General features: G+C 36.5%; 1 protein-coding gene across 1 annotated transcript in view; it reads left to right on the top strand.

Moving 5' to 3' along the window:
- PRTG (protogenin) overlaps positions 1-24,621 on the top strand; it is a 118,508-nt gene that overhangs the window by 69,792 nt on the left and 24,095 nt on the right. The window lies entirely within an intron of this gene.

Raw genomic sequence — 24,621 nt, 5'->3', positions numbered from 1 at the left:
CTTACGTATGATCCATGTCACTACAAATATTTATTTTTTGTATCTCTAACACAGAAACACCAGAGAAAAAGAATTTAACTTTGTGTTTGGGTTCATAGTTCTAAAAGACATCATTTTTGAGGCACCCAGGTGGCTTAGTTAAGCTTCTGACTTGCACTCAGGTCATGATCTCAAGGTTCATGAATTCAAGGCCTGTGTTGAGCTCTGCACTGATGGTGCGTAGCCTCCTTCAGATTCTCAATCTCTCTCTCTCTCTCTCTCTCTCTCTCTCTCTGTCACCCCTTCACACTCACTCTCACTCGCTCAAAATAAATAAATAAGTAAGTAAATAAAAGACACCATTTTATTCTCTGTTCATCCTGTCTTTGCTGACTGAAGAATTTCAGAATGTAAACATGTTTGGTAGAAAGTAAAGAAATTTATGTCCATAATAAATACATGCATATGAACGGATATATACTCAGGTGTAAAATGCACACTTAGTTATTTCTTAGTTATTTGTTAAAGCAGCAACTTTAATTAACGATTATTATTTAAATTCCTACTAAATTGCACATACTGAAATTTTACAGTGCTCTCTGGCTTTCCCTGTCACAGACTACCCTTTGGAGTACAAAAAGCAAAGAGGCTCAGCATATAGGTGTGGACAGTTCCATTTATTTTTCTGGCCTCATGGCACAAACTGTGAAAACAGCATTAGACCTGAGACCCTGCACAGTTAGAAGCAGTGGTGGGAACTTTTTCAGATTCAGGGACACAGGACCCCATCATCTGTTTCTTGGCCTTAGTTTTCCAGATGGCATTTTGCTTCTAATCTTGTTGTCTTGGATTTTAACTTAATCTGCATTTGCTTAAATAAATTTCACTATTGATTCCTGTCACACATCTTTATAAATGATGAGGAGAAGTTACATATGTTCCAGAGTGACCTTCCTTAAAACCACTGATACAGAGATGACGTTAGCCCAACCTGTCACCAAAGTCAGGAGCATTTATTTCTAGCCATGGCTTCTCAGTCAGTATGCTCTCCCTTTCTGTGTTCATAATCATTTATTCAAAAAAGTTGTACTAAGTTTGAAACAGTATTTTGCACAGTTGCTGATGAAAAATTATACATCATACTCAGTATTTCCAGTTTCTTCACTGTGTTTTGTCTTTTTTTAAGGCATTTATTTATTTTTGAGAGAGACAGAGAGCATGAGCGAGAAAAGAACAGAGAGAGAGGGAGACAGAATCTGAAGCAGGCTCCAAGCTCCGAGCTGTCTGCACAGACCCCGATGCAGGGCTTGAACCCACAAACCATGAGATCATGACGTGAACCAAAGTCAAATGTTTAACTGATTGAGCCACCTAAGTGCCCCTCCACTTCCTTCATTGTTAAGGAAATAAAAATAAGTAGAAGATACAAAAGATAGGTTCATAGAGCATTCTTCTTGAACATATAACTCATTTATTGTAAACAAATGAATAATTTATTGGGAAGAACAGAATAATGCTCTGCTTGTGAAAAGTTTAGAGAAACGGTTTATTAAAACTTTGTCAACTAAAAGTAAAGCTTTGAAACTTAAACATTTTCTACGGGCGCATATAATGAAGACTCATTGATCTTTGTTGAAATTTTTTAAATAATCTCTGTATAATAGTTTTTAATACTATGAACTTTAATTTCCTTCTGTGTTTTAAAAATATATATATTACTGACTGTGCTTTTATCTTATAAAATCCTCTTTGAATATACTATTTGGGGTAGTTCAGCTTAAAAATTTATAATGTATAACCTAGGAAATTGTTTTGTTAGAGTCAGTTTACCCTGCCTATTAAAATAACTCCATGTACCCTGACTGTGGACCTGGACTGAGTAGCAGAGCTAACTGCAGTGCAGGTAACAGGGAACTCTCACAGCCTGTAGGACTTTCTTGTGGGACAGCAGGTTCCACACCCCTGGAGGTGCCAATCCAGGGCCGGAAGGGCTGACTAGCAGAGAGGCAGTTGTGTGGATCCAAGCATTGTATAGCTGTTGACCAGATCACCTTGAAGATGCCCTTTAATCGTGAGAGCCCTAGCGTCTTAAACAGACACTGTTGGAGCCTAGCCAATCTCACAGCAAGTTCAGTGGGTGCAGCCCACTAAGCAGGCAAGTGTTAACAGCTCTCACTCCCACCCTTCTTACTTTGGGCTATTGGGAAGGCAGTATGTTCTGTTAACTGGACAGCTGACCATCTGTGACCATTTTTAGCAAGAGCATCTGGCGGTAGCTGCCTGTTTAACAGAGAGTGATGTGTGTAGAGGGCAGTAGGTTAAGGGAACCCTATCTGTGTCTTGCACGGTGAATACTTGCTTCCACAGAGCTTTTGTACATTAAAGATGCTCTAACTAGAACTAGATTTACTAAGTGGGGTTGGAAATGAAATTTAAATGCTTCTGTTTGTTGATTCCGTGTCAATTTGAGTAGCAAACTGATGTCTCAAAATTTCATTTTAATACTAATCCCTTCTCTGATACCCTATTACACACATCCTTTCGTTGCTTTTGGTAATTAAGTTTTCAGCTGAAAAGTATGTTATTGGGACACATTCTCCATGGCAACACATACAGTTCTTTGTTTCTGAAAGAAAGAAAGAAACTTACGTATTTCAATTCATTTAATAAGAATTTACAAATTATTTTTCTAGGTAAGGCATTGTCATACTAAGTAAGAAGACTAACAAATAACCTCTGCTCAAAACAAGAATTAAATAAAAAAATATTAACTTTATTTACGTTCCCAATTTTCTCCCAAAGTTCTGATTAATTAAATTTAATTGTACTTAGTAATGAAAGTTGTTTCAGAACATTTTACTCTAAACCCTCAAAGCTCACTTCAGGGATATGGAATGTTTTGTTTTTTAAACTGGTTGAAAAGATTATCATGTCTTTATTAGTATAATATAAATATTTGCAGAGTAGTGGAAGTATTTTGATGTTGCTGGTTTGTTCTAGTTTAATGATTTGTAAATATACAGTTTGATTTTAATTAGAAGTGGTTTTGGGGAGTTGGGAAGAAAACATTTAGCTTGTAATTTAATGTCTATGTGATTTGTTCTAAATTGTGGTTTGAGGTTTTCTTCAAGGTTTTGCATCTTGTGATGATTTTCCCTTAGTTATCCTCCCCCTCCCCAGCACTTTTCACATTTACCTGTTTTAAGTAGAATTTTAAAACATTTGCTAAATCTGTCGTACAATAAGCTGAAGCAAAATTGATAACACACTTGTGTTCCCTGATAATAGACTTACTGAAATAATTTGCTCCTTTCTTTTTTTCTCTGTTTAATTCAGAAATTGGCTTTAAATTCTAAAGTTAGAGTTTCTCATTACAAAGGGAACTGTTTTAATAAGCTGTCAGAAACTTAATTGTTCAGTATCGATATAATAAGAGGTAAAGGGGAGATTATTTAGATGATGGTGTTGTTAGCTTAGCATTTGGAACATTGATGATCTTTAGTTTCGATTTTGCCGAAGAACGTGTGCTATTAAATTTCACAGCAAACTTGATTAGTGAGCATGAGATTTAGTACCAGTTATACAGATCCAAAATATTAAAAATCATTAGTAACACTTGTGGATTCCTTGTATACCTTATAAACTCAATCTTTTTTTTTTTTTTTTTTTTTTGAGAAATCCAAAATTGGATTTCCCAGTTACGGGGGGAAGTAGGAGGCAAAAGAAACAGTCTCTGGGTAACTATGTAATTTTAAAATCCCGTAGCCAGTTTGTGTGGAAACATAGTAAAATTAAGTCGTATTTCTGGATGCTATCGTTTGCCATAACAGAATAGGATTTGGTTATGTGGTTATGGATCTGAGGAAAGAAAATCAAGAACTACCGTTGGTGAACCCAACTCATATAGCTGGAGGGAATTGTAATCTTCTCTTTAGACAAGACAGGACAAGATTTTGTGGCATAAAAGAAACTACTTTTATCAGAGAGAGTTCATTGTGAACCTTACTATAATAGTGATTTTGTTTTGAAGAGAACTAGAATCACTGACTGTATGAAATATGGAAGTCATGTTTTAAGGCAAGCCAGAGTCTTTTTAGACACTGTGTTCCCTCATTCCCTGCACACAAGGAAGCCTTAGATAAAACTCAGAAAAATCTTTGGAAAACATGCTACAGGTGAAAATCCTTGTATTGTGGTTGTTTAGCAACTTTCTCACTACACCCCTTACGACAGTAAAAAAAAGAAATGATATTTTATAAAAAAAAAATCTTCCTGATGGTATATAGTTTCAAGTGTACCACACTGACTTCTAGACTATAAATTCATTTCAAATACTTTGGTGCCTTGATATCAATTACCAACTCAAAATATCATCGCAGATGCCAGGATTCTTCTGTTTTCTAAAGTAATGTATAATCAACCACATAGACATCATTAACCGTTCTGTCCAGATTAGTGTTGACTTTATAAAGCAGCATTGGTTTCGATGAGATCACTCTGCATTTATGTTAACAGATCATTTTTAGGGATTGGTGTAGAAATTCTGTTGACATATTGCTGTCATTTACCACAGATGAGATCGTTGGGGACATACCCCATATTTTCTGCCTCTTAGTTCTTTCTGTGCTTTATCACTGTTAAATTCTACTTTTTGTAGAAATAGCTGCTCTGACCAGTATCTGATTGCACTCTTTCATTCCTTTCTTTGAAAAAATTATAAAATAAACTCATTTAACTGAAGTCGGTAGACTTCCTACATGAATAATTTTGGAAACCACCGACTATGTAGGTCAGAAAACTGACTGACAACATGGGAGTACAAATAACAACAAAGGGAACATGGTAAAAGTATTTCACTTCATTGTTAATTATTTTTTAAGTTACCATTTCTTGTATTGTGTTTAATTTGTTATCTAGGCAGAATACTTTGAAACTTCAATGCAGACTTTAAGAAATACTCAACTATTTTTTTCCTTAATTTACTAGAATGAAATATTAATTCTTTCCTGTATCTGAACATGCCAAATATGATAGATATTCGGCTCAAGTTTTGGGATCTTAGTACTTGTAATATCAAAAACACAGTAACTGAAAAGAAATGGAGCATCGATTTCTTAAAACAATCCTGTTACTAAAAAAATACTGTTAACATTAAGACAGTAATGGAGAGCCTGGGTAGCTCAGTTCGTTAAGCATCTGACTTCAGGTCATGATCTTACAGTTTGTGGATTCAAGCCCCACATTGGTCTCTGTGCTAACCGCTCAGATCCTGGAGCCTTCTTCAGATTCTGTGTCTCCCTCTCTAGAATTCTGCCCCTCCTCTGTGCTGTCTCTCTCTCTCTCTGTCTCTCCAAAATAAATAAACATTAAAAAAGGTTTTTTAATAAAACCCATCAAGACAGTAACAAAGGAAATATTTTCATTTGCCAGTTTGCAACAGCCTCCATTTAAAAACAAAATGCGGATTTGGGAAACTGTAAGAACTATACAGAAACCACTGTGCATCAGCTGGTTATTTTTCCTTAAATTATTTTTCTTGAATGAAAGGTTATCTGCCATTCTGAAATATTTTTGATACTTCTGGATGAAAATGTAGATATGTCTCTTCACATTTGGAAAATCTTGCCTAGCTTTTAAGTCTCAACCCTTCGGGGAATCCTCTTGCAGCCTCAAATGGTGTCAGTCATTCCCATGGTACATGGTTTATAATGCTCTATTATAGGAAGCGCTTGACACTGACAGCTGAAAGAAGAGTATCAGTGAAGTAAATCTTATGTCTGCTGCCTGACATAAGATCTGTAACTTAACAAATTAAGTTATAGCTATTTGCCTAATCTTTTAGATAAGGATAATAATAATAATTGCTATTTTATTTTAAGTGTATTTATTCATTTTTAGAGAGAGAATGTGTGTGAGTGGGGGAGGGGCAGGGAGAGAAAGAGAAAATCCCAAGCTGGCTCCGCACTGTCAGCGCAGAGCCTGATGCGGGGCTAGAACTCTTGAACCGTGAGATCATGACCTGAGCCAAAATCAAGAGTCAAACACTTAACCAACTGAAACACCCAGGCACCCCAATAATAGCTATTTTAGAACGTTAGGAGGATTAAATGAAATAACGCACATAAAACTGCATTATGAGTCCTAAACAAATGTTAGCTGTTGTAATTGTTAAAAATTGTTCTCTTCCCAGGATGGAGCCTGGAAATCTGTATTTTAAAAATATGTTTTCCATGTGATTTACCATGATCACTGGATCTGGAAACTAGCTTCTTGAGCTTTAATATACCAGAGATCTTATTAAAATGCAGATTTTAATTTAGTAGGTTTGGGTGGGGCCTAAAATCTTTGCATTCTTGACCACTTTGACAAGCAAGGGTCTAGACAAGGGGCAGGCAAACTTTTTCTGTAATGGGCTTGACAGTAAATATTTTAGGATTTGTGCATGTTGTGAACTGAATATTTATGTACCCGTCAAATTCATATGTTGAAGCCCTAACCCTCTGGATTTGGGAATATGGCCTTTTAGGTAGGTAGGTGTTAACTGTTAAATGAGGTCATAAAGATGGGGCCCTAATATGATAGGCTGGTACCCTTGTAAGAAGAGGAAGAGACAGCAAGAGCTCTCTTTCTTTTCTTTTTTTTTTTTTTTAACGTTTATTTTTGAGAGATGGAGAGAGACAGAGTGTGAGCAGGGGAGGGGCAGAGAGAGAGAGGTAGACACAGGATCCGAAGCAGCCTCCAGGCTCTGAGCTGTCAGCACAGAGCCTGATGCAGGACTCAAAATCATGGATCAGGAGATAATAACCTGAGCCAGTCAGACGCTTAACTGACTGAGCCACCCAGGCGCCCCCAAGAGCTCTCTTTCTACCATGTCAGCAAGGACTAAGTGAGAAAGTCACTGGCTACAAGTCAGGAAGAGAGCTCTCATCAGAAACTGAACACTGCCAGACCTTGATCTTGGGCTTCCCCATCTCCAGAACTGTGAGAAATTAATTTCTGTTGTTTAAGCCTCCCAGTCTGTGCCATTTTGTTATGGCAGCCCAACCAGACTAATCCCGAGTGGACCATAAGGTCTGCCACAAGTATTCCGTTCTACCACTATCGCACAAAAGCAGCCACAGGAAATATATAAATGCATGGATATGGTTATATTCCAATAAAACTTTGGTTATGGCACTAAAATTTGACTTTCATATATTTTTGATGAGTCATTAAATATTATTAATTAAAATCATTATCTGACCATTTTAAAACATAAAAACTGGGGTGCCTGGGTGGCTCAATTGGCTAAGCATCCAGCCCTTGGTTTCAGTTTAGGTCATGATCTCGCAGTTTTATGAGTTTGAGCCTTTGTGTTGGGCTCTGCGCTGACAGCACAGAGCCTGCTTGGGATTCTTGGTCTCTCTCTCTTTTTCTCTGACCCTCCCCCACTCATGCTGTCTCTGTCTCTCTCAAAAATAAATTAATTTAAAAAAATTTTTTTAATATTCAAACCATTTAACTGGCAGGCTGACTCTTAGGCAGCAGACTGCATTAGTGTGTTTTCCAATTTCAAGTGTAGACTTTGATTATAGGTTTTGTTTTAAAGTCTATTTTTTCCAGTGTAAGTATTGCTACTCCAGCTTTCATTTGATACCTATTTGCATGATGTTTCTCACTTGAACCTGTTTAGGTAGGTGTCCTTGGTTTCTTGTCAGGTATAGACTCTAATGTGGTTATTCTTCAAAGTGCAGTCTCAGGATCAGCAGAATAATCTGGAAGTTTATTGAAATGCTGAATTTCAGACTTTGTTGTTCCCTCTCCAGATCTACTGAATCAGAATCTCGGTTTTAACAGGATTCTTAGGTGATTAGAATGCACGTGAAAGCTTGGTAAACACTGGTCTAGATGATCTAGTATATTTTTTCAAAATAGCCAATATTAATTCTTTTTAAGTTAATAACTTTTAGCTTTAGGTTTGTTATTCTTGTTGGAAATCTTTGAGAATTTGATTTTGTGCCTTCTATGTTCCTAATGCTGACTCTCTTAATTGTCAGGCCAATTACAGTTTTGTTTTTGTTTTTGTTTTTAATGTTTGTTTAGTTTTGAGAGAGAGAAAGAGAAAGAGACAGAGCACGAGCAGGGGAGGGGCAGAACGAGAGGGAAACACAGAATCTGAAGCAGGCTCTAGGCTCTGAGCTGTCAGCACATTGCCCACTGCAGGGCTCAAACTCACGAACCATAAGATCATGACCTGAGCTAAAGCCAGACACTTAACCAACTGAGTCACCCAGGCGCCCCAGGCCAATTACAGTTTTTATTTATTGTTGACATTAAGCCTCTCTTAAGTCTGCTTTTACTGCACTTTTTATTACATATCTTGTTTCTAGTCCTGTTTCCCCACACTTCTTGGCTTTCACATGAGGAAAAAAAATGGTCTTTCATGGGTATCATCCTTCAATCAATGAATTTCTTCCCATACATCCAGGGAATGGATGAATCACACGTTCTCAGGTATAATCTTCCAGTTTTGCTCCTTCTTCCCTGTATTTTGCCTGCCACTGAGTGCTCATTCACAAGTTCATTCTTTGATTCTCAGATATTTACCAAGCTTAGTGTATGGTAGTCCCAGTGTTACGTATTGCCATATTTAATGTAGATGTGGTCATAGTATTTGAGTCTAGAAAGAAGACCAACAATTAAATAAACAGCTAAAATATGTCATGAACTTATTGATAATGAACATGAGATCTCTGTAACAGCATTTGGCAGCATTCTGACCTGTTTCAGGGCTGGAATGGGAATTGCTTCCAGGAAGAAATAACATTTAGGTTGAAATCTAAAGGATGAGTAGGATTCATTAGGCAAGGGGGCAGGAGCAGTGGCAGGTACAGATTCTATGGGAACTAATAAAGAAGTACATAATAAAATAAAAAATAATCTAAAAATACACTGTCAGTATATGGCGTTGTACACCTACATTGTAGGTGTAGGCTTCATGCCAGTGGAGGGTTCTGAAAATTCAACCACACTCACAGCTTCATGGTAAACCTGCCTCTGCAAAGAAGGAAGGGCAGAACCCAAGAGATGCTCACAGAATTGTGAAATTCACTTGAGATGTCCAGGAGGCGAGGGGGACTGTGTTCCAGAGGAAATGAAGTATTATGAGATGAGCACAAAATGAAGCCAGTACCTGGTAAGCTACATGAGGGAATTTGAGCTGTATTCTAAGGGCAGTGTGAAGCCACTAAATAATTTTAAGCAAGCGAGTGACCTGATTAGATTTACGTTTAGAAATATGTTTCAGTTGCAGTGTGTAAAATATAATGTGGAGAAGGAAGGTGTGAAACAGCTCAGAACTGCCTCTTCTCTGAAAGAGGGGGTTTTTGTGAGCTTTCTTTTTCACTTCCTTTCTGATTGAGAGATGTTACAAAAGTCTGTCCTCCCCATTTGCTACAGTCCTATTGTACATGGCAATTTCCATTCACACAAATCATAAATATTTCTTCAGAAAATAGCATATTCTATTGTTTTAAGCCAGTTTATACTCAACTCTTAGAAACTACAATCACTGTATAAAATATATATATATTTATGTGTATATTTATAATTTAAAATATAAAAGTATAAATAAATATGCATATACACACATATATACATATATATGCATATATACACACACCCTACTGTTTTATAAAGTGAAGGTATTTGGATTTTTGGTTTATGCTTGTCTTTAAGTAAGTTCTGTAACTGTGTTAAAGTGTTTTAATTTCTCCTTCTCTTTGCTTGAGTCAGCTCTGAAGAGGCAAGCAGTCACAAATCTAATGATGTATTCTGTCCCCCTCAGAATGCCTAATTACTCTTGATTTGGTACATTTCATTTTAGGCAACTGTGATACTGCCAAGTTAATTAAATTCTGTGTTTTTAAATGGGTGGTGTTTTTTTTTTTTTTTCCTAGGAGAGAGAGAGACAGCGTGAGCAGGGGAGGGTCAGAGAGAGAGGGAGTCACAGACTGAAACAGGCTCCAGGCTCTGAGCTGGCAGTCAGCACAGAGCCCAACGCAGGGCTCAAACCCACGAACCGCGAGATCATGACCTAAGCGAAAGTCGGACGCTTAACCGACTAAGCCACCCAGGCGCCCCAAATTTTGTTTTTAAATGAACAAGAAAATAAAGGAAATATAGCCATGGATTCCATAAACTCATAGCATAAACTTCTTTGAAGCCACGGTGTGAATCCAGGAGCATTTAGTAGTCCCTCAAAAGAAGAATATTTTTTGAGCCCACTCAGCTGCTATCATTAAGCTTTAGGATAGGCTCTTAGAGCTACAATACTGTTTACAGAGCCCTTGTTAACACTGTGTGAATACAGTGAGTACAGTGTTTTATGGAATTCAATAGGTTTCAGATAAATAGACTTCTGTGCTTGGTTGGTTGTTCTTTTGGACCCCGGCTAGAAGGCTTAGGACACAGAAGCTCAGTGGACTTGCAAATCAGAAGATGAACTCAATTTAGAAATTACTGATAATGGGCTGCAGTTAGCATTAGTGTAAATTAATTACCAGTAAATGAATTACAAAATTGAAGCCATCGTTAAAGCCCACTGTTTTGACTTGTGTGATTTCTTTTCCTCTAACACCTCATGAAGACCTTGTCTAGAAGATAGAGCTAATTAAAAATGCAAATTTTCTAATTTTAGTGTTGCTACAATATATATTTTTCTCAGAACTTGATTTAGTGACAGGAGATGGCTATCTCTATCAATTTAATTGTCATATCTTGTTTCATAAAATTTTCGAAGTAAAGTTTACCCACCCTAATTGTAGAAGTTAAGTTTATTTTCCATTACTGTTAAAATTTAAAAATTAGTGTATATTGATGGAAAGCACATACTCTGTACCTGGTCCTGTCCTGGGAACAGAGAATGTGAACACCAGAGGGCATGCCTGCTTCCAAAGCATTTAAGCTCAGTATGAAGGACCTATCAGCAGTCATAGGAATATGCGATAATAGACAAAATTAAAGTATAATCAGAGTGTTCTAGAAGCACAAAGGATAAATGGCTAATTTTTAATCACATGATGGAAAGTGGTTTGCCTAGTAGAGAATGGAAGAAAATCATTCCAATTACAGCAAGTTACAGTGTACAGAAAAGAAGATTAAAGAGGTAACCTCATTGGTGTACTATGGCTAAGAGAGGGGTTACATGGGAAGGAGTTGTAGAGACTGAAGCTGTAGAGTTAAATAGGACCCATGTTTTAAGAACCCTGTGTACCCTAATAATTGATTTGGTCTTTGTCCTATAATACAGGCAGTGAAGAGCCATCACAGGTTTTTAAATGAGAGTAAAACACGGCTTGTTTTACTGGTAATGACAATGTCAGGGATAGGTGTAGAAAATGCAGTGAGTAAGGGCCAGGGAGGGAGTTCCTGAAGACAAGAAATCAATATGATGGTTGTTGAAATAATCTAAGATGAGGAGAGTGTGAGCTAAAGCAGTAGTTAATTGGAGATGAGGCAGGCTGAGGTTGTTTTGGGCTTAGAACAGTTAGGACTTGACTGATTACCTATGGCTACCTATGGCCTGATGGGAGGTCTTAAGATATAAGGGTCTATGAAAAGATGTTCAGCATCATTAGCCATTAAGGAAATAAATGGAAATTTAACCATTTAAACTACAATAAGCTACCACTACATACCTATTAAAATGACTGAAAAATTTTTAAATGCCAAAACTGCTAATAGCAAGTGCTGGCATGGCTGCAGAACACCTGGAACTCCTATGCATTATTGTAGGAATGCAAAATGGTACAGACACTCTGGAAAACAGTTTAGTGCCTTTTTTGAAAGTGAAACATGTCTGTACCATATGAGTCAGCAGTCCCATCCTAGGTATTTACTCTAGAAAAATGAAAATGTATGTTCACACAGAAACCTATACACAAGTGGATAGCTCCATTACACCCCAAATATTGGAAACAATAAATGTACTTCAATGGGTGAATGGATAAACAAGCTGCAGTATATTCATACAGTTGAAATACTCAGCAATAAAAAGCAACGAACTGTATTGCTGCTTGCAACAATTTGTGGTTGAATCTCAGTGGCATTATAAGTGAGTGAAAGAGGCCAGTCTCCAAAGATTATAATCTGTGTGATTGCCTTTTTATGACATCCTTGAAAAGTCAGAACTAGATTAATGATTGCCATGGATTAGAGGTAGGAGCAGGATTTAACTAAAAGGAGCAGGATTTAACCACAAAAGGGTTTCTTGATGTGATGAAATTCATCTGTATCCCAATTGTGGTGGTGGTTAACAAATCTGTACATATGTTAAGTAAAACTATACACCAAAAAAGGTCAGCTTAAGTGTATATTAATTTAGAAATTAAAATAGAAGACTGGGATTTGAGATCAGATGGCCAGAATTTGAGTCCTAGCTCTCCACTGACCAGAAATGTGATCACAGTCAAGTCACTCCATGTTCATAATCCTCAGTTTGCTGTAAATATCTAGGATGTTGAGGATTAAATGTGCTTGTGTATGTGGAACCCTCAGCACATTGTATTGATATGAACTATGTGCTCAGTACCTAGTAATTCTTTATAAATATGATTAAGGGAAGGAAGAAGTTGGAATGATTCCCAAGAGCTCTGTGTGGATGGTACTTTCATTGGAGTAGGGCTTTCAGGAGTAAGACCAGGTTTGGGGAAGTGGGAGATACTGAGTCAAGTTTGAGTTGAAGTTGGTATCCTAGTGGAGGTGTCTGTAGCAGCTTAATATATATTTAGATTTCAGAAGATCTGAATTGGTGAACCCGTGTGTAGCTGGAGTTAGGCTGCATATTGATTGATGCAATCCTTTTCCAAGAGACCTGGCATCTTTCTGGCTTTAGCTACCTTGAAAGAAACTGACAAAAGCACTTGAAGAAGAAACCTCTGTCAGCATAACTGTGAAATGAAGGATGTTAGGTCATTTTCAGGAAAGTGAGGCACATCCAACAAATCTCATCGAAATTTCTCTTACTATGTGAAACTTTGAACATTCTCATTTTCTGTGTTAATCGCTTTGAGTGCAGTCCTTTTAAAAAATCATTGTCTTAGACCTTGGGAAACTGAAATTCTTTCTTTAGTTTCCATATAGATAAGGTCATACTTACAATCTTATTTTGGTGCAGTTCTAAACATTTATCAGTTTCTCTTATTTGCCACAAAAAAACAGAGGAATTTTATAAGAAACAAGCAAAGAGAGGTAGATCATTGCTGCTATGTTATAGGAGAAATATAGTTGGCAGATTTCAAACTGAATCTTGTAACAAATTACAGAAGGTATCTTACACTGCAGTAACACTACTACCATAATTGCATTTTTGCCCCTTAAATTCAGAGGATTGTGAAAAGCATTAAAATGACAGTGCCTCCTGAAAGAATTAAAGCCTTATATTCTTTTGCTGTATATTGTCCTATATCAGAATTGTAGTGACGGCATCCTATGGGATGTTATACCAAACAATTTTATTTCTCATTTTTAAAAGGTCATTTTGGAGAAAGAGAAAAGGAAGGCTGCAAAAAATGCCTGTATTTTCTTAAATATTTTTTACCATCTTTGAAGAAATAATAAAGTTCAACTTTCCATATCAAACCCCCAAAAATAATTGAGAAAAGAATGTTGATGGTTTTTCCTGGGCTTTTTATATTCTTAGTCTTGAATAGTCATCACCTTTCCAAAAAGCTCTAAAACATGGAATGCTCTGTGAAAAACATCTGTCGTGTTTTTAAATGCAGTGTAATTTATGAACAAAACCAGTACACAGCTACCCTCCCCTGTCCTTTAATTTTTAAAGACTTTATCAAGCCAAGTTTGATTTTTCCCCCCAGGAACGAAATGCATGCATTTGCCTAAATGGTCATCACTTTTGTAGGTTTGAAGTTGTTTTACTGCTTTAGCAGCTGTGTGGCAAGTTTTCTAGCAGACAATGGAGGTGGGGAGGGAGGCTCAGTTGCATCTGGTTTCTCTTTGTAGAATGCCTGAAAAGTTGATATTTAGTGGTTTCTTGAGAAAGCAGTTCGTCTGTAGAAGAGGAACCTTTTTAGTACCTAAATTAGTTTGCTCTGATTCATATGCATTCATTTTGTTTTCCTGCTTAAAAAAGGAGAAAGAGAAAGAAAGAGAGAGAGAGAGAGAGAGAGAGAAAGAAAGAAAGAGAAAGGAAGGAAGGAAGGAAGGAAGGAAGGAAGGAAGGAAGGAAGGAAGGAAGGAAGGAGAAAGGAAGAAAGGAAGAAAGGAAGAAAGGAAGAAAGGAAGAAAGAAAGAAAGAAAGAAAGGGTAAAGAAAATCATCTACCCTAAAACTACATAGCACAGATAACCCTTTGACCTTTGGCGCTGGGGAAAGATTTACAGTACTTGCTGAGCCTCATTCACATGCTTGACTGAAAAGAGCCCTAAAGTAAGGCTCCTGTGGAGATGGAGAAAATAAGCAGGATAAGGAAGTTCCATTATTTCAAGTGGCAGTGTGTTGTTTTATTTTTACTAGTCTATAAAGTGAAATAACAATCGTGATGTGTTTCCAGTTTTGAATCTGATGTCACTTAAGTTTGGGGTCTGATGTTATAATAGTTTCAGTCAGGGATGCCCTGGGCAAAGCATCTTTCTTCGTCCCCTTTGCTACCCAGCAAAGATCCCTACCTGTTGACTCCCTCAAACTAAATTTCCATGTGAAATATCTGTCCTTTAAAAAGAAAGCAAAACAAACAACAGAAGACTTTTCTTTTTTTTTTTTTAAAGGTACTTTCAAAATATGGACAAGAATTAGAATCACTAGTTGTTTAGCTCTTATACATTAAGTCAAGTTTTTCTTCAGATAGAAAAAAAGTACATGAGAACAAAATTAGTTCCATTCTTTGTCTCCAAATGATTTTTAACTAAAAGCTTCATACTGAATCTTTAACTTTCTGTATCTTTATTGCAAAATATCCCATTGTTCTCTACAGCACTTTGTATTAATGTTTTGAAGCTTCTTTCTTAAACTGATTTTACTGTTTTATTTCCTGTTTCCTTTTTGTATGTCCTAGTAAAACCTCATTAAAATGGTGACAAATAAAAGCAGTTTCCTTGGTCTTAGGAAGATACTCCTAGCCATTGATCAGCTCTTGATTGTTTTATAGGCCAGAACTTTCAATTGGTGTTTTTTGAATGAAGGGAAAACTTCACTAAGCTTTTAATTCTATTTTTAAGAATCTGTAAACATGGCAAAATGTTTGACATGAATTACGAACAATTTTCCCTATAGAAGGGAAAACTCTTGTAGAAAAATTAAATCAATACTGCCCATTAATCATACTGCTTGTCAGCCCTCAGACCACTCTGGAAGTTTCTGGTGAATGTAAAAAGTCTTTAAATGTGTGAGGTCCTTAAAGATCTAAGTAATTTAAAGGAGAGGAGGTTTTTTAAATACCACCATTAGCACATGAAAGAAGCTTCAGGGTGGATAGAAAAAAAAATTAGTTGTAAAGCAGTAATTAGACTTGTAGGTTTTGTTTTGTTTTTTGTTTTAAGCCTGCTCTTTTAAAAAAAAACAACTTAGTTAATGCAAATAAAATTTTAAGCTTTGTACTAATTATACACTACATGGGGTAGAGGGGAGCTGTAAGACAGACCATTACTGGAGGAAAATATTTTGTAGCTTAGCCTTTAAAAATATTTGCATGTGTTTATTTCATAACATGCATAGTATATCAGGACAGTAATACATGTATATGTTATAAATAAAGGTATATATGTTATAAATATGCATGCTAGAAAAATATTTTACTAATGGAAGGTGAAATAAAAAGATTTGGAGACCAGTGTTCTAACTTATTGAATCAGATATTTCTAAGTAATTACCCAGTTAGTTATAAAGCTACAGTCTAGAAGAGAAAATAGCCAAGTCACCACAGAAATCATAATTACAACCTTTAGTAAGCACTGTGATGGAAAAGCAGAGGGAGTTATAAAAACCCTGTTATAGGGAACGCTGAATAGCATGAGGGTAGAGGTCAGGGTAGACTTCCCTGACTAACTGATATTGCATTGATATCTGAAGGATAACAGGTTAACTGGGTGAAAGGACCCTGATGGGATAATGAAAGATTAAAAAAGGCATGACATAAATGATCATCGTGGACTAAATAATCAGAAGAGGCTAAATACTGAAGTACCATACTAGCTAAACAATCTGATTTATGAGTTGATTCGGATAAACTGGTGTGATAACATAATGCTGATAGAGTCTGTTGAGATTTTGCATATTTTTCTACTCTGTTTTAAAACGTGAAATTTTGAAAGACTTTGGGTAACATCCCATAAAACATAGGCTGCCCTATGTAAGTGAAGGCCTCTTGAATTAGCCAAGATAATGGACTCCATGGATGCTTACCTTGGTTTAGTGTAGAAACTAGAACTGTTTCAGCTCAAGGTTAAAATAGCATCTTAGCTTGCTTAGCTTGCCATGCCAAGATGTTAACAATAACTTAAGAAACCTGTACACACAGTAGGCAGCACATCTTGGCTGATTATCATAGTGTGTGCATCTCTCCTGGTAGAGTGTATAAATATATCTAACCAGAGTCATTATTTCAAATGTACGTATCGTCTTGCTTTTCTAAGAAAGATTTGGAGTGACTCAGTACGAAAACACAAAATTCAATAAAATAAAAAAACAGATAGGTGACATAAGGCTCAGTGTTTGTAAGGGTTTGTTATTAAATGACATTCATACTAGTAGTAAAAGTGTAAATTGATTCACAACTTTTTAGGCATGATTAACACCAAAGGAGAAGGTTGTAATATGTGTACTATTTTACGCAGCAATTCCATTAGTTAGATACCTATCATGATGATAATGAACACGCACAAACATTTAACCATGAGGATGTTTGGGACAGCTAGGGGTTTCAGTCGGTTGAATGTCCGGCTTCAGCTCAGGTCACGACCTCACGGTTCATGGGTTCAAGCCTCATATCAGGCTCTGTGCTCACAGCTCAGGGCCTGGAGCCTGCTTCACATTCTTTGTCTCCCTCTCTCTCTCTGCCCTTCCCTCACTCACACTGTCTCTGTCTCTCCAAAAATAAATAAACGTTAAAAAAAATTTAACCATGAGGGTGTTCACTGTAGGGTCATTTATAATTGTGAGAAGCTGGAGAAAACCTAAATATTCAGCTACAGAGGTTTAGTAAAATAAACTGTGGTACATCCATACAATTTGGATAAATGTGGACTTTGAAAAGAATGTTTTAGAAGAATATTTAATAACATGAATATTTGTTCACGGTATATGAAGTGGAAAAAGCAGGCTATAAAATTTTTAAAAAATGTTGACTACATGTGTATATGAATAGAAAGAGGAATGAAAAAAACATCCACCCTAATGTTAAAAGTGCTATCTGGGTGTTGGTATTAGGATATTTTATTTTTATTTCCTCATTTTGGTTGTTTGAGTTTTATAAATTTCTTATAACAAACATTTGATCTTAATGAGAAAAAAATAGTATTTTTTAATCGAACATACCCAGATGAAGAAATTGGAGCAAAGATAAGTAAAAGTTGGAAAATCGGTGAAACCAAGATATTGGCTTCTTTATTGCATGCCATAAGGTCCTGTACAGTTGCTGGAAATGTCTATAAGTTTAGCTGTGAGCTTCCTGGCAACCAAAGCAAACCACAAACACTACTAGCTATGGGGAATAGGATATTTTAATTATTAGAAGAAAATTGTAATAGAGTCACCTGGGTTGCTCAGTTGGTTAAGTGTCCTACTTTGACTCAGGTCATGATCTCACAGTTCGTGAGTTCAAGCCCCGCATCGGGCTCTGTGCTGACAGCTCAGAGCCTGGAGCCTGCTTCAGATTCTGTGTTTCCCTCCCTCTCTCTCCCCTCGGCTGCTCATGCTCTGTCCCCCCCCAATTAAAAATGAATAAACATTAAAACAAAATTTTTAATAAAATAATAATATATTAATTAAATTCCCAAAATGCATTACCTCCAAAAAAACTGAATATTTGCTTAAATTGTTGGAGATTCGTTATGAATCTATATTGAAAACCATATAACTTAAGTTTGACAAGGGCTTAATATAATAAGGGAAGAAGATTCCTGTGGCTTCTAGCATCATTTGACAAGTTATAGGGTTTTGAATGATCTGGAGATATTAGTGGAGGAAACAATTAAAATAATTTTTTTGAACTTTCACCTTTCTCCATCTGGATGGCCAATTAGGATAGTTTTTAGTGTGTTTCCCTTTCTTGAATACATTCCCATTCTTTTCATAAAATGACCTTTTGTCTGAGAAAAAAAATCTTGGCAGATGGGCCTCAATTCTGACTCCACAAAACTATAGATACTACATTTCAAACCTCTGAAAACTTAAAGAAGTAAGGAGACACTTGTTCTCATTTTGCTAATGCACATTTCTGTTCTGAGAAATTACAGGGATTGTTGTAATTATGTTCTCTTTCCCACGTCGACTCAGTGGCACAGTTGTGTGGCCCTGGTTCATTGTGTACTTTATTCCCATGCTATGTGCATATTACAAATTGGCAGTCCTGTGTGACTCATTGAGAAGTCTTTTAGAAAAGAAATCTGCATTTGCAATAATTATATAAAAGGCATTAGCTATTTCTAGAAATCTTTCAAGAATCTTAAAAGTATATGCCTTTCTCTTTTTATTGTCCTCAGTGTCAGGCAAGAGTTCAATATGAACATTTATATGGATAAATGTAGATAAATAGATAAGATTGAAAGAGAGGAAATTAGGTTATTTTGAGGTTAGGAAAACTCAAAACCATAATATTCCCCTTCAACAAGCAAGCAAACAAATCCACACTTGCAAAACAACGTGAATTTTAAGTTTTATTTCCCTTAATCAAAAATGCTTTATTAAAGTCATAATCTGATGTAGTAGTCTTATGAAAAAAAGAAAATGTTGAATCTGAATCTAATAATGAGGAAACAAATAGGTAAATCCAGATTGTGAGATAGTCTCCAAACCATCTGCCCTGGATTCCACAGAGGTGTCAATGTTAGAAAAGACAGGAAGAGAACCAGCGATTCTGAATGAAGGAGATATGACATGCAGTGTGTGACTCTTCGGTTGGTGGGGAGGGAGCATTTTAAATAACATTTTGGAAGCAACTTGGGAAATTTAAAAGTGAGTTTCATGTTAGATTAAATCATGTTATTGTTAAATTTGTTGGACATAATAATGATATTATGGTTATGTAGGAGAGAATGTCCTTGCCCTCAGGAGAAGCATGTCCAGGTATTTAGGTGTGAAGTGTGATGGCTCAACGAAAGAAAACATGTGTGTACACTTACTTGCACATGCACATGCAAGTAAGAGAACAAGTAATAAAGCATATCATCAAAATGTTAAAAAAATAGTTTAAGAGGGTAAACATGCCCTGTACTTTATTTTTAATCTTTACTCAGTTTCTCCAAATTAGGAACGTGTTTACAGTGACTATGCACATGGTTAAAACAGTAGCACTTCTGAAATAACAAATGGTGAATATAAGAAACCTTAGGTTTTCTGTTCAACATTTTATTTATCAGAAAATCCTTTTGGTTTAATTATGTATGCTCAATTATTTGAGATTCTCTATTACATGTGTTGAAAACCATTTTAAGTTATAATGAATACTTTCCAGTACCTCGGTGATCTTTAAGGTCTTTTGATACCTGACAGATTTAAGGTTTATATAGAATTTGAGTAGGCCACTCAATTGCCTAATTGAGTAGGCAATTAACATGGTAGTGACCTACACCTGTTTGTATCAGAAAACTCCCAGAATTCCCTTATATGCTAACATTAACATTGACTTAAGAGTGATATATCAGAAAAGTTTAAATAAATTGTTGTAACATAGTGCTTATTGTGAGTTCTAAAGGAGGCATAAATAAATAACACGGATTGTGTTTTATCACTATGATTGATGAGGCTGATATTTTGCTGGCTTGCATTTCCCACTTGAGAAGAAATTTAAGTTTGGTTTCAAGCTGTCTACCTGCACGCTTCCCATCTTGTAAGCATGCTTTTTACTGCCGAGGGCTGAGATTTGGAGGAATGGTTATCAAACCACAGATGTTTTTGCAATGAAACTGTGCACCTCCGACCAAGTCACTGCGGTTCAGGAGATGATAGATGGTATTTTCATGTTGCCTCACAAAAGGGTCAAAATGGCATGGTGAGTCCATGACAGTGAAACAGAGAAATGTTAGTCCTGGAAAGAAATTTATTTCATGGCTTCAGGGGAAGTTTGGTTGTCATGAAAAGGCTCTCTCTGTCAGTCTATAAAAATATTGTTTGTAAGGCAGTGATGTATGTGAGACAGACAGCATAAGTGTGCTGGCAGACAGAGCAGCTACTTAAACAAATGCCAAGCCAAGTACAGTATCATAAGTCAAGTACTTGGATGTTTTTAGGATAAGAATTGCTCCTGATAGAAATAGTAACATAATTAAAGGAACTTGTTTCATTTTCTTAAGTAAACTTTATTTATAAATTTTACACCCCCTTAAAGTGTCCTAGGAGGCCTCGTCTTCTCTCCCAGTCTAAGAAATTTTTTATGTTATATTTATAAATTCTTATAATCAGCAATTACTGTATTTTATTCATTAAAAAATGTTTTTAAACTTTTTAAAAAATGTAAGCTCTGTGCCCAATGTGGGGCTTGAACTCACAACCCAAGAGGTGCATGCTCTGATTGAGCCAGCCAGGTGCCCCTCCATTTTATTCATTTTTAAGTTATTCAGGACATAAAGGACCAGCCTCATTAGTATTGTTAACATAAAGCTATCATAAATTTGGGGACAGTTAAACCGCTGCTTCTTTGAAGTCTTCCTTTTTCTTCTCTCCACCCCAAAGGAAGTATCAACCACTGACATCGTTCCATTAATTGATGATGTGGTGGCTTTGCTCTCTCATCTTATAAAATTGGACCAGTGAGGTACCTTTCTTCATGGGGATTCACAAAGGGAAAGGAGTAGCCTAAGAAAGGAACATAAAAGATCAAAAACCGTGTTTGTGGGAGATTCGTTTTTCAGAGTTTGGATGTAAATCAGATTCATTCGTGGCAACGTTCAAATAGGAATCTTCAACCCCAAATATTTCTAATTCAGACAGCCTCAAGTAATGCGTTTGTCAAAAATGAAAAATAGTTTTTATAAGAAGTCTTGAAAGCCTGCTAGATGTATAAAAATGAAATTGCGTGTTCAGAAAACAGCAAGACCAAAATATTAGTGAACACAGTATGATCGAAAAATCCATTTGCTTCTGGATTTTGCAAAATAAGCCCAGTCTTTTGGGGACGGAAGAGGTTTTTAAATAGAGATTATCAATAGGGTATACTTATTTTGGTAGGAAACTGATTCTCAAATATCACATACAAAGAACTTTCTTCTAAATTATCCTAAACTCAGTAGGAGAGGGGATGTTTTCACTGGGAGCGAGAGGTGTTATTTGTCTTCAGGCCCTTCAGGGGGGCAGAACAAAAGGCATTTCACGTTTAGACAAATACTCTACCCTCAGCTTCCACAGAGGTGTTACCCAGAACATGAAGGGTAGGTTAGAGTGGGGGAGCACCCACTCCATCTGCCATTGTGTAATTTTACACTCAAATATTCTATATTATCACAGAGCAGACATAACATTTTGGCATAGTGAGCATTAGCAAAAATCCTTTAAATTTATAATGTGATAGGAAAAATGTTTATCATTAACAATCCCTTGCAGAAATTCAGTTTATAAACAAAAGGAAAATGAAATTTTTAATTAAGGCTGAAAGGAAAATTTATAGATTTTTTGGGTTTGTTTTTTTTTTTTAGCTGAAGACCTCTGTTTTTAAATCAGCGTATTGGCACTCTCATGCCAGGCCTTGTTTTAACTATCACGAATTAACTTTTTCCATGAATTAACTCTGATGACAGGAGACAAAGAATTCCTACTTGAAAGAGGCCTGCTTCTCTCATGTCCCTACGTTTTCTCGCTCGGTTTCTCAGACGGGAGAAACGTACAAATCTAACAACGTTTGGATAACTTGTAGGTGAATCACATTGTTCACATGTGATTTGTGTTTTTGTTACTGTGCTTTTAAACATTGCATGTTAAACCAGAGTATTTCACTCTGCTTTCCTTTCCCACCCATCCCCCTTAGCATTTTTCCTGCTCCTCTGCTGCTGGAACAGACTTGAGCTGGCCCCAGATCCTGTGTCAGAGGCCACGACCCAGGTGTCACAGCAGTCATCCTGTTGGCCTCTTCTCTGAATAATTATATGGGGGGTATTGTGTTGGAGGGACAGGCTTGGGGGCAGTGCAGTCACCCTGGCTAGCCAGACCAAGGGGCTCTCCAGTCGGACCACAGAGGAACAATGGCCCTGAAAAGGCCTGCACAAAACCTTGTAGCACAAAAGATTAAATTAAAAATGTACATCAGGCCAGACACTAGGCTTCATCCTTCAGAATCTCACCTTTGTCACTTATTCTGAGCATTTCGTAATTTAACATTTCCAGACTTCACATGCAGTGACTTTACATCATTGTAAATTTTCAGATTGCTGCTTACCTCTGCATATATAATCTAATTTACTTTTTTAATTCTCTAAAGCCATCTTAAGTGTGACATGTTGTGGCTACCATAAGCAAAACTTTCTGTACTGATATTTTAAGCAAATCATTTAAGTTAGTGCATAAGGATGTTTAAAGTAATGCTTTGCATTTTCCTAAGACATTTTACCGAATGTGTTCCATGTCTACACTGAACCGAGTGGCAGGGACTGTCCCAAAGTAGGTGAAGTTGCTTTATCTTCCTTTGGTCTGAGGAAGATTATTTTCCCCACCACCTGAAAAGTTTCCCCTAGAAGGATGGGGAATAAAACTAAGTCTTATGCAGATTTGAAATTTAGAAATGATGTCAGAGGTGGCCTTATTCATGTCAGGTAAAAGTTTTCTCATGGTCCTGACCTCAGGTGTTTGCTTCATTTTATCTACCCTGGGCTTGCCCACTCTGGCCTGGCTCTTCTGAAGGTTTCTGGAACCTCACCATCACAGCAGCTCAAGCAAACAGACCTGGTTTTCATGACGCCAACACTCTCTTTTTCTGTTGGTCCACAGCTAAATACTTGGTAAATAATGGTTTTCTATTATGCATTTTCCAGGAAACCAGACTTTCGGAAATGTTAGTGTTTCAGCAAAGCAGTAGTTTGAATTGAGGTCTGTCAGTTTTACTATCTGAGTTTATCTTTCATCAGAGAACACTGGGGCCTCATAGTGTTTGGAAGAAGGGATGGTGTGGAAACTTCATAAGTCAGACTATTGATTACCTTTTGTATCTTAGAGAAGTTTAAGGGCAGAACAATGATCAAAATCTGGTAAGACTGGAATTCTTAAATGTTTTCTCCTTAAAGTTAATTATTTTGAATATTACATCTCTTGATTATTCTGCTTTTGTTCTGTGTATTTGGCTACTATGAATATATATTAATATCAGCCATCCCATCAGGGCTTACTTCAGAAATAACCTAAAACCCAGAAGTAAGTCACAAAGGAGGTTTAAGTCATGAAGCCACTAAGTAAGAAATGATGCCATTTTTCAGAATGTGTTCTCTTAATATACACATATTCTGACATGCTTTTCTGTTTGGCTTCTCAAACATTAGTGATTGTACGGCTCCTGGCTTTTCAGAAAATAGGCTCAGAAGCAGAATTGGAGCTGAAGGTCAACAAAAATAAGTTAAAAACAAAGCACTACTCTATGCTATGGAAGCTATAGTAATTGATGCTAATAAGGATGATTTTGAAGCATCAAAACAAATTTTGGTTATTTCTAACATATTAAAGAGCCTGGGAAGTTTGAAATACATTTTTGGATATTCTGTATAGAAGAGTGGTTAATTTTGAAACAAAAACTAATATAATTATATAGAAGGTGTCCTTATCTATAAAAAAGTTCTTAATATATAGGGCTATTACAGGATTATTTAAGATAATACATATAAAATACAGAGCAGCTTGTTGGCATATAAAAGATAATACATTTTCCCCAAATAATTCTTTATTGTTACCAAAGGAATTCATATTTACTGTAGAACAGGTAGAAATATAAGAAGTAGAATAACTAAAAATTCTACCATATAGAACTAGATACCACTATAAACATTTTGGTACATATCAGAAGATAAAGCATTTTTATTTTCATTCTGCTTTTTTAGCTCTGCCTCTGGCATCCCACCACTTCCTTGTTACTTAACTCTGTTTTTTCTGCTACCATCCAACCCCAGCCCTTCCTGATAAATTTACTCTGTTAAATGACATAGATTCCAGATGTCACTTTTACCCTCAGTGACTTCTCTATAGCACTGGACATTGCCAACCCATCTTTTTCTCATGACTCCTGTGATATTTTACCTTCTGGGTTTTCCTCATGACTTCTTAACACCACTTCCTGTCTCACAGCTTGGTTTCAGTCCCTGCAGTCTTTTCTCTCCTAGGTACCCTGTTCTCTGTGTACGTGACAGCTCATTGGCTCTCCATCCTAACTGCTGGCTCCAGCCCATACCACTGGTCGCCTCCACTTGAATGTTCCTCTGGCATCTCTGCTTTACAATGTCATAGGCTCCTCCAAGCATA

This window comes from Hyaena hyaena, unplaced genomic scaffold, assembly GCF_003009895.1.
Source record: "Hyaena hyaena isolate Hyena2069 unplaced genomic scaffold, ASM300989v1 scaffold_645, whole genome shotgun sequence".
Lineage (NCBI taxonomy): Eukaryota > Metazoa > Chordata > Mammalia > Carnivora > Hyaenidae > Hyaena > Hyaena hyaena.
This window is presented reverse-complemented; position numbering and strand designations above follow the sequence as displayed.